Below are 12,159 nucleotides of genomic sequence, written 5' to 3'. Positions count from 1 at the left end.
TTGGTGCGTGTTAATAAACAGTGCCTCCAACTCTTAGTGCCTCCGATTCAGTCACTACTTTTGGCGTCAGAAGTTTAAAAGAAAATCAAGAAAATAAATATATTCGTCATGTCAAAGTGGGCCAAGAGGAAGAACCCGCCGATAGTATCCTCGGGAGACGAGGACGACAGGGATGTGATCCCTCTTGACATCCCCAGAATCGGGGACTCCGGTGATACATCCCGAGGCGATGATCCCGGCAGAGCAGCAGAAGAGGGACGTCAACCCCTTGCTACCGCCGGTCGGAGAGGGGTGGTGCGACCACACCAGAAGTCTCGCGGGCCTGCTCTCTATTGCAGTGGAGCTAGTGATCCAGCTCGGATCCGCGACGCCTGTCAGAGATGCTGCAGCATGGGGGCAGCGGGCGGGCAGCTCGACCGTCGCCACAATGCCACCGTAAGAAACGACGGAGCTCCTGCCCGCGCGGGCGGCCGCCATTTTGCCGCCCGAGCGGGAAATGTATCCAGCCAAATTTGAGTCACCATCAGCGTCTCTTGTGGAGGTGCCATGTCTACAGAAGCGGCTGCCTATCATCAAGGAGTTCGTGGCCGCGGGGGCGAATGGACGGCTTTCCAGCGTTGCTTCAATGTATCTTGCGCCCTGGTTGGGTGGTCGAATTAAGAGGAACTTGCAAGCTTTGCCCTATGGCGCTGGATGATGGCTCCCTGGCGGCATTCGAGGTCATCCCCGCAGCAGACTGAGTAATACTGCCTTGGGCATGTGCTCAGATGGCCGCTATTTTTGACCCGCCATCCAACGCGCGTCGAAGATTTGTGCTGTGAAGACACCTCTCGCCTTCCGCAGTGCATTACTGGCCTTTGGCCATGCAGCATTCCCACGGATGGAGCAGACATTGCTGGATTCCTTGGCGCTGGAGAGACTGCTGTCACTGGCCCAGGAGCTGGGCATCTTTCTCCCCATCACAAAAGAGGACGACCTGTTGTCCCTGAAGGTGGCCCGCTGCATCCAGGCCCACGTCAGCTTGCAGTGGTGGCCCAGGATGGCTGCCTGCATGGGATTCTCGGACAACACGGAGGAGCTGGCGCTGCAGGTCCACCTTCCTCGGGACCGCAGGCAAGTCGCGATGCATCAGACACTCAGCCGCCTAATGTCACTTCATGAATCTCCCTTATCGAGCACATCAGGTCTGCACACTGTCATCCCTTATCGTGTCACGGCTCGCAAGCAGCGGACTTCGGCGGGGAATGGGTGGCAGTGGGGCGCGGGGCAGTGGAACGCGTTGGCGCACCATGTCGTGGCGGCGGGATCATCTTTTATGGTCGGGTTCATACAGGGGTTCAATCTTTATTTGAAGCTTTCGTGACTGCAGGAATCCATACTCTTTGGTTCTTTCGGTAAAGTCACGTAGGTATAAAATAAAATAGATCACGACGTTTCGGGCGCAACACAAGCGTCCGTCATCAGGTGGGAAAGCATGGTCTGCTGCTGATGTAGACTGTTTTAAAAGGTTTGAAATGGTTGTAGCCCAAGGGTCATAAATAAGTGGCTGGGTCTAGTGATGTTAATGTGAGAAATTAGCATGTAACTGGACACGGAAGTAGCTATGATAATGTGAGAGATTAGCATGATGTTAATGTGAGGAATTAGCATGTAACTGGACACGGAAGTGGCTATGTTAATGTGAGAGATTAGCATGATATAACAGCTGACATAGACAGGTAGGATGGAAACATCATAGTCAGTTAAGACTTTACCTGGTTAATAACATCCTTCCAATGGTTGCGTAGATTGTACCCATCATCTTGTTTGAAGTTGTGTCTGTGTTTATATATCTGGATGGCTTCATGAACAAATCTCTGAAGGTAGCCGTTAGGTTTGCAGAGTACCTCCATCTGCTGCTGTCACTTCTTCTAACGCTAAACGGATCTTGTTCAAAGCTAGCCTATCGCTAATCTCAGAGAGAATACGATTGTTTAGACAAGACGCTTACAATCACACTTAAAATTAGCGGATAAAATGTCCACTTCTGATTGGGACCATGTAGATAACATGACAGTCTCTTCTGCTACTTGAATGTCAACCAAATGTAAAGTTAACTTGATCACTAAATTCAACCTCCTGTCAAAAAAGAAGCCAGAGCCACACAATGAAAGTTAGATGTTAACAAGATTGTCATCAATCAGAGTAACATCCCAATTTTCGACAGCCTAAAATCGGTACTAGCTAAAGGGTTGCATTTCGCAGTCACCCCCAAACATATCCCCAGTGTATGATATAATCGCCCAGGTCATCATAGCCCTCAAAGGCTTGGGACACATCCCGGCAGACGTTGCTAGATCTGAAATTGCTGCTATCCTCAAAAACGCTAAGAAACCCATTAGCAACATCAGCAAGGACGAACGTTTTGAACGCTCTAAATTAAAAAAAACAGAGATGACATTGTCATCCTCTCAGCCGACAAGGGCAATGCCACTGTCATCATGGATAAAACCACTTACAACAACAACATTCAGGACCTTCTTAATGATAGCAGCTATACTAAAATCAACAGAGATCCCACTAACTGCCTAGCCACGAAAACCAACAATATCATCACTAAATCGACTTCTCTAATCGATCAGACTAAGCAGCGCTCTCTAAAACTTTCGGCTGCTAGACCACCCAGACTTTATGGCCTTCCAAAAATCCACGAAGTAGGTACCCCGCTCCGTCCTATCGTCTCCACAATTAACTCACCCACTTACAAACTGGCCCAATTTCTGTCTGAGACCCTGCTTTCTTTCACGGGCAAGTCCACCTCAGCTGTACTTAACTCAGCTCACTTGCTTTCTCTAATCAAATACATCTCACTGTCTCTGGATGATTTGCTGGTCAGTTTCGATGTAGTCTCTCTGTTCACCAATGTACCTGTACTTGACACCATTGCAATCACTGAAGACTTGGTCCAACAAGAACTGAATCCAGATGTACCAACTCTGGTAAGGCACTGTCTTACTAACAGATATTTCACCTGGGATTGTACATTCTACAAACAAAATGAGGGTACCCCAATGGGTTCTCCCTTATCACCAATGGTGGCGAATGTTTTCATGGAGAAATTTGAAACAGATGCCATCCAGACATCCACCCTGCGTCCTTCCTTGTGGAAGAGATACGTAGATGACACATTCGTCATCTGGCCACATGGCCTGCCAGCACTGAACTAATTTACTCAACCACATAAATTCCGTACACCCGTCTATCAAATTCACCATGGAAGTGGAAAAGGATGGTAAGCTACCATTCCTGGATGTTTTGATCGAGAAGAGACCTGATGGCTCGTTGGGACATTCGGTCGACAGGAAAGTCGCCCACACGTATGCCTATTTAAAGCCTGACTCTCACCACCATTCAGCCTAGAAGAATTCCCTCATCAAAACACTACAACATAAGGCCCGTTGCATCTCCGACCAGCACCACCTAGCTAGTGAGTTGGAGCACGTACACCAAGCCCTCAGGATGAACGGATACTCGGACCGTACAATCCGCAAAGCTGCCTCCCCAGCCATGGGGAGACAACCTTCTGAGGAGCCAACCAAAACCATCACTTTGCTATACATAGCAGGCGTTACCAAAAATATTTCCAAAATCTTGAACAAATACAGGATCCAGGTTCGTTTCAACACAGTACACAAAATCCGTGATTTAATCCCATCTGTAAAGGATGTGATTCCTGCCATGCAGTACCCTGATATCTACAAACTGATTTGTGGTTGTGGAAGCAGTTACATTGGGGAAACGAAACGACATATACCTCGGACCGCATTCGTGAACACAAGCAGATCTGAAACACGGTAGGACCAATATATCGGCCATTGCCAATCATTGTTTTAACGCTGTGGGCTCACGCGAAATTGATTTTTCCACGACGGAGGTACTCCGCAAACCTACCGGCTACCTTCAGAGATTTGTTCATGAAACCATCCAGATATATAAACACAGACACAACTTCAACCGAGATGATGGGTACAATCTGAGCAATCATTGGAAGGACATTATTAACCAGGTAACTGACTGTGATGTTTCCATCCTACCTGCCTATGTCAGCTGTTATTTCATGCTAATCTCTCACATTAACATAGCCACTTCCGTTCCCAGTTACATGCTAATTTTTTACATTAACATCACTAGACCCAGCCACTTATTTATGACCCTTGGACTACACCCATTTCAAACCTTTTTAAACAGTCTGCATCAGCACCTGATGACGGACGCTTGGGTTGCACCAGAAACGTCGTGATTTATTTTATTTTATACCTATGTGACTTTACCGAAAGAACCAAACAGTATTCAAACAGGGGGTAGAACTGAGGGTGCTGATCGATGCAGGAGCGTCAGCAAGTATGATTTTTGAGCTTATTTTTAAGTCCTTGCCACCGAGGTCCTGTTGTCTTAACCCGGTAAATAGTGCATGTGCCACCGCGAGTTTGGGTATTATAGGCCAAATATTGGGTTTGGGTATTATAGGCCAAATATTGGTGAAAGTCTGCGTTGGGGACATTGAGTTGACAAGACTAGTGTTAGTTTCTAAGACATTGGCTGTGACCTGTTTTTTGAGCACCGATTTTCTCGGGAGAATGCCCCTTAAGATTATGGTCAATCAAGGTTGTATTGAATTGCTGTCGGGATGGTGGTTGGCCTTTTTGAAGTCCCCAACTTGGTTAAACAGGTTTGACACCACGGTTCAGGCCCTGGGGAATGAAACTGTTACGGTTCCTCCAGGTGCTCAGATGTTGGTGCTCTTGCGGTTGCGGAAGCACCTTGACTGTGCAGATACCATTAAAGGGGTCCTTTTAACCCCTTCTAACAGGGCGATTCGGGGTCTCACGTTTGTGGGGGCTCAAGCTATAGTAAGGGGGGACCAGGAGCCCATTTTGCAAGTGCTGAACATCGGGCTGGGAGCCGCGGTGGTCCAAGTGGGTACAGTTTTGCCCCACGCGAAAGTCGTGCGCTGTGAGGAGGCCTGCAAAGGGGATGCAGAGGTTGTTGCCGTGGTGGAGCGGGGAGGCATATCAGATGGGGCTTGGATGGACGCGTTGTGTGTGGAAAATTCTCGTCAAGGGAAATATAATATTAGCTGCACGTCACTATTCCAACACCGTATTGAAATGGGTGATGCTGCCCCAATATGTCAAAATTCGTATAGGCTCAGTCCCAAGGAAAATGACCATGTTCACCAGGCAGTCGACCAAATGTTGGCCACCTACATTATCTCCCCTTCCACCAGTCCATAGAGGGCTCCTATTTTCCTGGTTAAAAGTGAGATGGGAGTTTGTGTTTTTGCGGCGATTTTCATTAATTAAATAAAGTTTCCGTAGTGGACGCGTACCTGCTCCCCCGGATGGATGACTCCTTGGACGACTTGTCAGGTGCACGTTTTTTCTCCACCCTCGACTTGCTGTCGAGGTTTTGGCAGTTGCCCTTGGATGATGGGTCCAAACCTAAAACCGGGTTATGGACACCACAGGGGTTGTTCCAATTTAACTGTCTCCCGATGGGTCTTCACTCCGCTCCGCCCACGTTTCAGCGGCTTATGAAATTGGTCTTGGCAGGTCTTCAATGGGACACGTGCCTCATTTATTTGGACAATGTGATTGTGTTCGGGTGCACGTTCCAGGAGCACCTGCAGCGGTTGTGGTCGGTGTTCGTTAAGGTGCGGGTGGCCAACCATGAATTCAAACCGCAGAAGTGTCATCTCTTGAAAACGTTGGTGCGGTATTTGGGCCACATTTTTAGCGAGTTTGGGATAACCACGGATCCCGACAAATCTGCGTGCATGCGCACATGGCCAACCCCCACGTCGGTGAATGAAGTCCACAGTTTAGTCGGGTTTGCATCATACTATCGCTGGTTCATCCCCAAGTTTGCGACGATCGCTAAGCCGCTCCACACGCTCACGGCTCAGGGCCAGAGATTTCGATGGGGGAGAAGGAGGAGGCCGTGTTTGTCGCGCTACACACCTCCCCTTAAATACCCGAATTTCTCTCTGCCCTTTGTGTTGGATACGGATACCAGCTGATGGTCAGTCATAATAATCATCATGATCCATGGACAGATAGCCCAGAGTGGGTGTCCAATGCACATTTCGTCATTTGTTTCCACTTATTGTGCCAATGTGATCAAGTAGTACACATCTTGCTGGCACCAATCTCTTATGTCGTTTATTCCATTCTCTATCATGGGACCTTTTTGCAAGCATCAAAGTATGAAAAACAAGAATATGTTTTTTCCTTTCTGGCAATAATACAGATGTTAAGATGTTCAAACACCAAACGGATACCTTTTACAAGGAATCAGGTCTGCATTAAGCACACGTATTTCTGGTTAACATGCAAACAAACATGCTCTGCTAATATATGCATTCTTTGAAATGGATTGGTCTACACCAGGGACAGCTTTCTTAATGGCCTAGTCTCACCAGTGTCAGACCAGAAAACGCCAAAAGGCGAACATTACAAATACAATGCACGTATCAGATAATTTATAGCTCTGATACATATACTGACAAACAGTTACCATGCTATAGCTGCTCACCCCGAGCTATGAATGCAGACCTGATTCCTTGCAAAAGTTATCTATTCGGTGCCTGAACATCTTAACACATCTCCTGTTTTATTGCCAGAAAGTGTAAAGCCTATTCTTATTTTTTAAGCCATTCTCTGTTAGGTCTTCCTCTTTTTCTGGTCTCCTTCCGTAGGCAGGAATAATGTAATTAGTGGCAGAGAATGAAGGAAATACACTGAAAAATATATCTCCCGCAATTAATTTTAGCTCGGGTACAAGTGATTTTGCATCACGGGACCGCGAGTGATGTTGGAGACTTGGATTGATGATAATGATGAATGCACCACTGCTTTTATTTGCTTATATTGCCGATGTATAACTGTCAATAAGATGCCTATCCCAGAATGCGATGAAGCGGCTTTACTATGAAAAATATTTAACATAAATACTATTTCATTGAATTTATCATTTCAGGATATGAAATATTGTCCACTGATTGGGCATCACGATGGCATTATCACCGAAGGGGAACGACTGTTCAAGACAAGCAAAAGTAGTGCAGCCAGCTGTCGCGGAAGACATGAATGCCCTTCAAGAAATTTTAAACAGTGTCAGTGGCAAAGGCCACAACGTTGTTTCACGTGAATATGCCTTGAGATGGCAAATTAGTAAAGCAAATGCAAACTATGAAAAAGCACTACGATTTACGAGCGAAATGCTCGTTAATTAAAATACTGAATCACAGCAGGCGGTTGTTACACATGCACCCATGAAGAGAGCTTTGAGTGAGCAACAAAGCTCGCTTTGCTCTCTGAAATCGAGAATGACTGCCGCTGTGAAAAAGAAAGAAACACGTTGTGAACAGGTCTTGTCGGCAAAACATGCATTCGAAAAATCCGAAAGGAAACATAAAATATCGACAAAGTTTTCGTGACTGCAGGAATTTATATTCTTTGTTTTTTTCGGTAGAACCACGTAGATAGAAAAAATAATCAAAATAATAACAATATCATAAATCGCTGTAGAGCACCTTGGAAAAGCGAAACAGAAGTACCCAGATTACACGGCTGAATGTTTACAGATTTTAATTATTGGGAAGTGCAAACAAAGATGCAAAGTCCCACATTCACAAGCTGTATCTTATGAAGACAAACACTACTGATTTTTCATGAAGTGGTAGTAATTTTCGACATTTGTATGTATGTATGTGAATGAAGGCTCTGGCCCTTTTCTTTATCCACAAGGGATGGATACCAAGGCACTGGTCCACACCTTCCTTCGTTCTCACTCTTCTCACGTAACGCCCCGAACTCTGCCTCCCGCTCCCTCTTTTAACCTCTACCTGGCTCCACACCTCGTCGCACTCCGTCTCTACCAATCGGCCCTTCTCACCCTGACCTGGCCTAACCGTCCCACGTGACGCTCACCCAACCCTCCAACTCTATTACCTTTTGAATGTTCTGGCCAATCATCTTGGCTCCCCGTGTCCTAACCAATTAGAGCGTGGAGTGTTTTCTCCCACCTTCTTGATTACTCTATCCCAGGGATCGTGTGGGACAATCACTACATATGTGTAATGCGAGCGTAAACGGCCTCGCGGATATGACGTAACAGGGGGGAGGAGTTGGGTCACGTGGGGGGAGAGGAGAGCTTTTAAGGGCAGGAACCGGAAGGGCTGGAGGAGAGTGTGGGAATAAAGACAGGAGGAGGCCACGCAGGGCAGGAGGTGGAAAGTGGCGTGATCACCACAGGTCGGAACTCGGCACCGTTGGCCAGCGGTGTCCGGGCACGGAGGAGGCGGAGAGCCAGCAGCAGGGCTGCATAGAGAGCAGCCGTGGAGCTGCAGGTCGGGGACAGAGAGGCCGAGGGAAGAGCCAGCAGCAGGGCTGCATAGTGAGCCAGCAGCAAGTCTGCAAGAGCGACGGCAGCAGTGGGGCTGCCGAGCGGGAGACGGAGGAGACTCTGAGCGAGACGCCGTGCGGGCAAAGTTGTACGAACCACAATAAAGGACAACGGAGACAGACCCAGTGAAAGAGTCCTTTATTACATATGTATGCGGAACTTCTTTCGCACAGTATGCAATTGAACATTCAATCCAATTATAGGCGAAGTGCTAGCCTGCCTCTTCACAGTTCCGCACATATTTCTAAAAAGTATTCCAGTCAAACCACTCCGCAACCTTCATTCGAACACGATGTCTTATTTTTTTCAAACGTGGTATCTGTGATACATTGTTGCAGTCCTGCCATTCCTAATTGTGTTTGTCTTAAGCACGTCTCATGGAAAATGTTGTTCTTGAATAAGTGAGGAGCAGCGAGGTTTTTAAATATCACAATTATAAACAATGCAGAAACACTTTCCTATCGCCTATTGTGCAGTCTTACAATTACTGTAGTGGAGTGTATTGTGTCGTGTATAGTAGTGTACTGTATAAGTGTGGTATGCATGTGTAGTGGAATATCGCGCGGCGTTTCGCAAACAGTGTGCACGCATGTGTGAGCAGCGGAGAGTGAGGTCACATCAGGGCAAACAGGTGCTGCGAGAGAAAGCGACAAAAGAGAGACGACCAATTAAGATGCATAGCAGTGATTTGCTGGCTGCAAATGCAGGCACGGAACAAGCGCCAGGTTGGCGAGAGATTGAGGCGACGGGAGGACGCCAGCGTTATTAGGGCATTTAATGAGGAGGAGGATAAATAGGGTACGTGTAAGGCAGAGAGGTGGAGTTGGTGGGAGTGAAGACAAGAGTGAAGACAAGAGAAATCTGGGGCCCCGCTCGCCACACCTCGTCCACTCCAGCGGTGATGGCTGATCCCTCACTGGAGGCAAGGACGAGGTTGGAGAAGTGAGGGTAGAAAAGCTAACAGAGAAGCTAGCAGAGTATATAGCGAGAGACTAGCAGTGGAGAAGCAAGCAGAGTATATAGCGGGAGGCTAGCAGTATAGAAGCTAGCAGACAGTATGGCGAGAAGCTATCAGTGGAGAAGCTACCAGAGTGTGTAGTGACAGGCTATCAGCGGAGAGGCTAGGAGAGTGAGAGAGAGCAGGCTAGCAGTGGAGAGGCTAGGAGAGTGAGAGAGAGCAGGCTAGCAGCGGAGAGGCGAGCAGAGTGAGAGAGAGCAGGCTAGCAGTGGAGAGGCTAGCAGAGAGAGAGAGCAGGCTAGCAGCGGAGAGGCTAGCAGAGTGAGAGAGAGAGCAGGCTAGCAGTGGAGAGGCTAGGGAAGTGAGTGAGAGAGAGCAGGCTAGCAGTGGAGAGGCTAGGAGAGTGAGAGAGAACAGGCTAGCAGCGGAGAGGCTAGGGGAGTGAGAGAGAGCAGGCTAGCAGCGGAGAGGCTAGCAGAGTGAGAGAGAGCAGGCTAGCAGCGGAGAGCCTAGCAGAGTGAGAGAGAGAGCAGGCTAGCAGTGGAGAGGCTAGTAGAGTGAGTGAGAGAGAGCAGGCTAGCAGTGGAGAGGGAGAGAGCAGGCTAGCAGTAGAGAGGCTAGCAGTGGAGAGGCTAGCAGAGTGAGTGGGAGAGAGCAGGCTAACGAGCGAGCGGAGCGTGGCACGCGAGCAGAGCAAGTGGGAGAGTTGCGACGGAGATACGTGGTGTTAAATTAGAGGAGTTCTGTTTAACACGTAGTCTTTCGCGACCAATGTTATTCATAATCAACGTTTTTGGGTTTAGATCGCGTTATTTATAAATGTGTCGTAACCCTCCACCACCCGACACAGCCAATCAGTAAAAATGTGTCACGTTGACAAAAGACAAATAGTTCACTGCTTTAGCCCACCGGTGTGTTGAAGCCACAACATTTACAATTTGAGTACGACGTTTCGCTGGTAATTGCATCCAGCATCATCGGGCAATTCGCCAGAATGGTGAGGGTCTGCTGTGTCTCCCGTTCTTATATAGAGCAGCAGGGTGACGTCATCATGAGTTAATGAGTTAATGATGACGTCACCCTGCTGCTGCTCTATATAAGAACGGGAGACACAGCAGACCCTCACCATTCTGGCGAATTGCCCGATGATGCTGGATGCAATTACCAGCGAAACGTCGTACTCAAATTGTAAATGTTGTGGCTTCAACACACCGGTGGGCTAAAGCAGTGAACTATTTGTCTTTTGTCAACGTGACACATTTTTACTGATTGGCTGTGTCGGGTGGTGGAGGGTTACGACACATTTATAAATAACGCGATCTAAACCCAAAAACGTTGATTATGAATAGAGGAGTTCTGTTCAAATTAAGTGACAGGAGAAAAATAAGTTGTCCACGTGCAATAACACCACTACACATGTATGTTGAACTTATTTCGCACCGTACATAGCCAACCATGCTAATCGGAGGTGCGGGGGAAGGGCAACAAACTTAACACAAAAATCAGTTCTAAAGAAATAAGTTTGATTCAAGAAAGTGAAGGAGAGCTATGCACATGGGATCTACCTGTGAGAAACGTTTTCATTGGAGTGGGTGGCCAGGAGTGGCGGGTATGCAAAGAAGCAGAACCGAGTCAGATGTCAAAAGTTAAGGTTTTTATTTAATTATCCTCAAATATTTACATCAATACTTCAATACCTGCCACAAAACACATTGAATACTTTCAACTGAGCGGCTTTACTTTCAGTGTAAAATATATGTTAAACACTTCCATAAACAAATTCAAATTATTTCAGTAACAACTCTAAATGTTCAGCAGATAATTGTCAAAATTCCGTCAATAGACCGTTTCAACTGGCATCTGGCGCACATCAACACAACAACATAACTTTAATAGCTGAAACCAGCCCCCCAAATCGGCCAAACAACACCAAGCCAGAAGTTGGGAGTGGTTGTTGGTACGGGATGTTGGCATCATTCTTCCCAATGACAGTGGGTCATGTTTTTCGAGAGGTACTGGGGGAGGGTGGCTCCATTCATAAAATGGAAGCCTTGAAAATAAAAAAGCGGATGTTTTGGCCTCGTGTTTCTTTAAACATTCTCAGCCTTAAGGTGATTCAGTTTGTCCAAAAAAGCAAATGTATTTCTTGTAAAAGAAAAAACAAATGAATGCATTTCTAGGTTAACATGAAGCATATAAATTAACCGCCCCCCCCCCCAATAAAAAAATACTTTACGGAGTATTATATGACAATGCATATTCCAGGTAGGAACAACAGGTTCCACATTGCCCACCAGGGATTATTTGTCTGTCTGTCGTGCATATGGGGAGGGTGGGGCTGGGTGGAGAGGGGAGGGTGGGGAGGGGCTGGGTGGGAAGGGAGGGGCTGGGTGGGGAGGGTGGGGAGGGGCTGGGTGGGAAGGGAGGGGCTGGGTGGGGAGGGTGGGGAGGGGCTGGGTGGAGAGGGGAGGGTGGGGAGGGGCTGGGTGGGAAGGGAGGGGCTGGGTGGGGAGGGGAGGGTGGGGAGGGGCTGGGTGGGGAGGGAGAGGTGGGTGGGGAGGGGATGGGTGGGGAGGGTGGGGAGGGGCTGGATTGGTTGGGTGGGGAGGGGTGGGTGGGGAGGGGCTGGGTGGGGAGGGTGGGGAGGGGCTGGATGGGGAGGGTGGGGAGGGGTGGGTGGGGCTGGGTGGGGCTGGGTGGAGAGGGTGGGGCTGGGTGGGGCTGGGTGGGGAGGGTGGGGCTGGGTGGGGGGTGTA

The sequence above is a fragment of the Lampetra planeri genome, chromosome 76, assembly GCF_965212315.1.
Source record: "Lampetra planeri chromosome 76, kcLamPlan1.2.h2, whole genome shotgun sequence".
Classification (NCBI taxonomy): domain Eukaryota; kingdom Metazoa; phylum Chordata; class Hyperoartia; order Petromyzontiformes; family Petromyzontidae; genus Lampetra; species Lampetra planeri.
Note: the sequence above shows the minus strand (reverse complement) of the source record.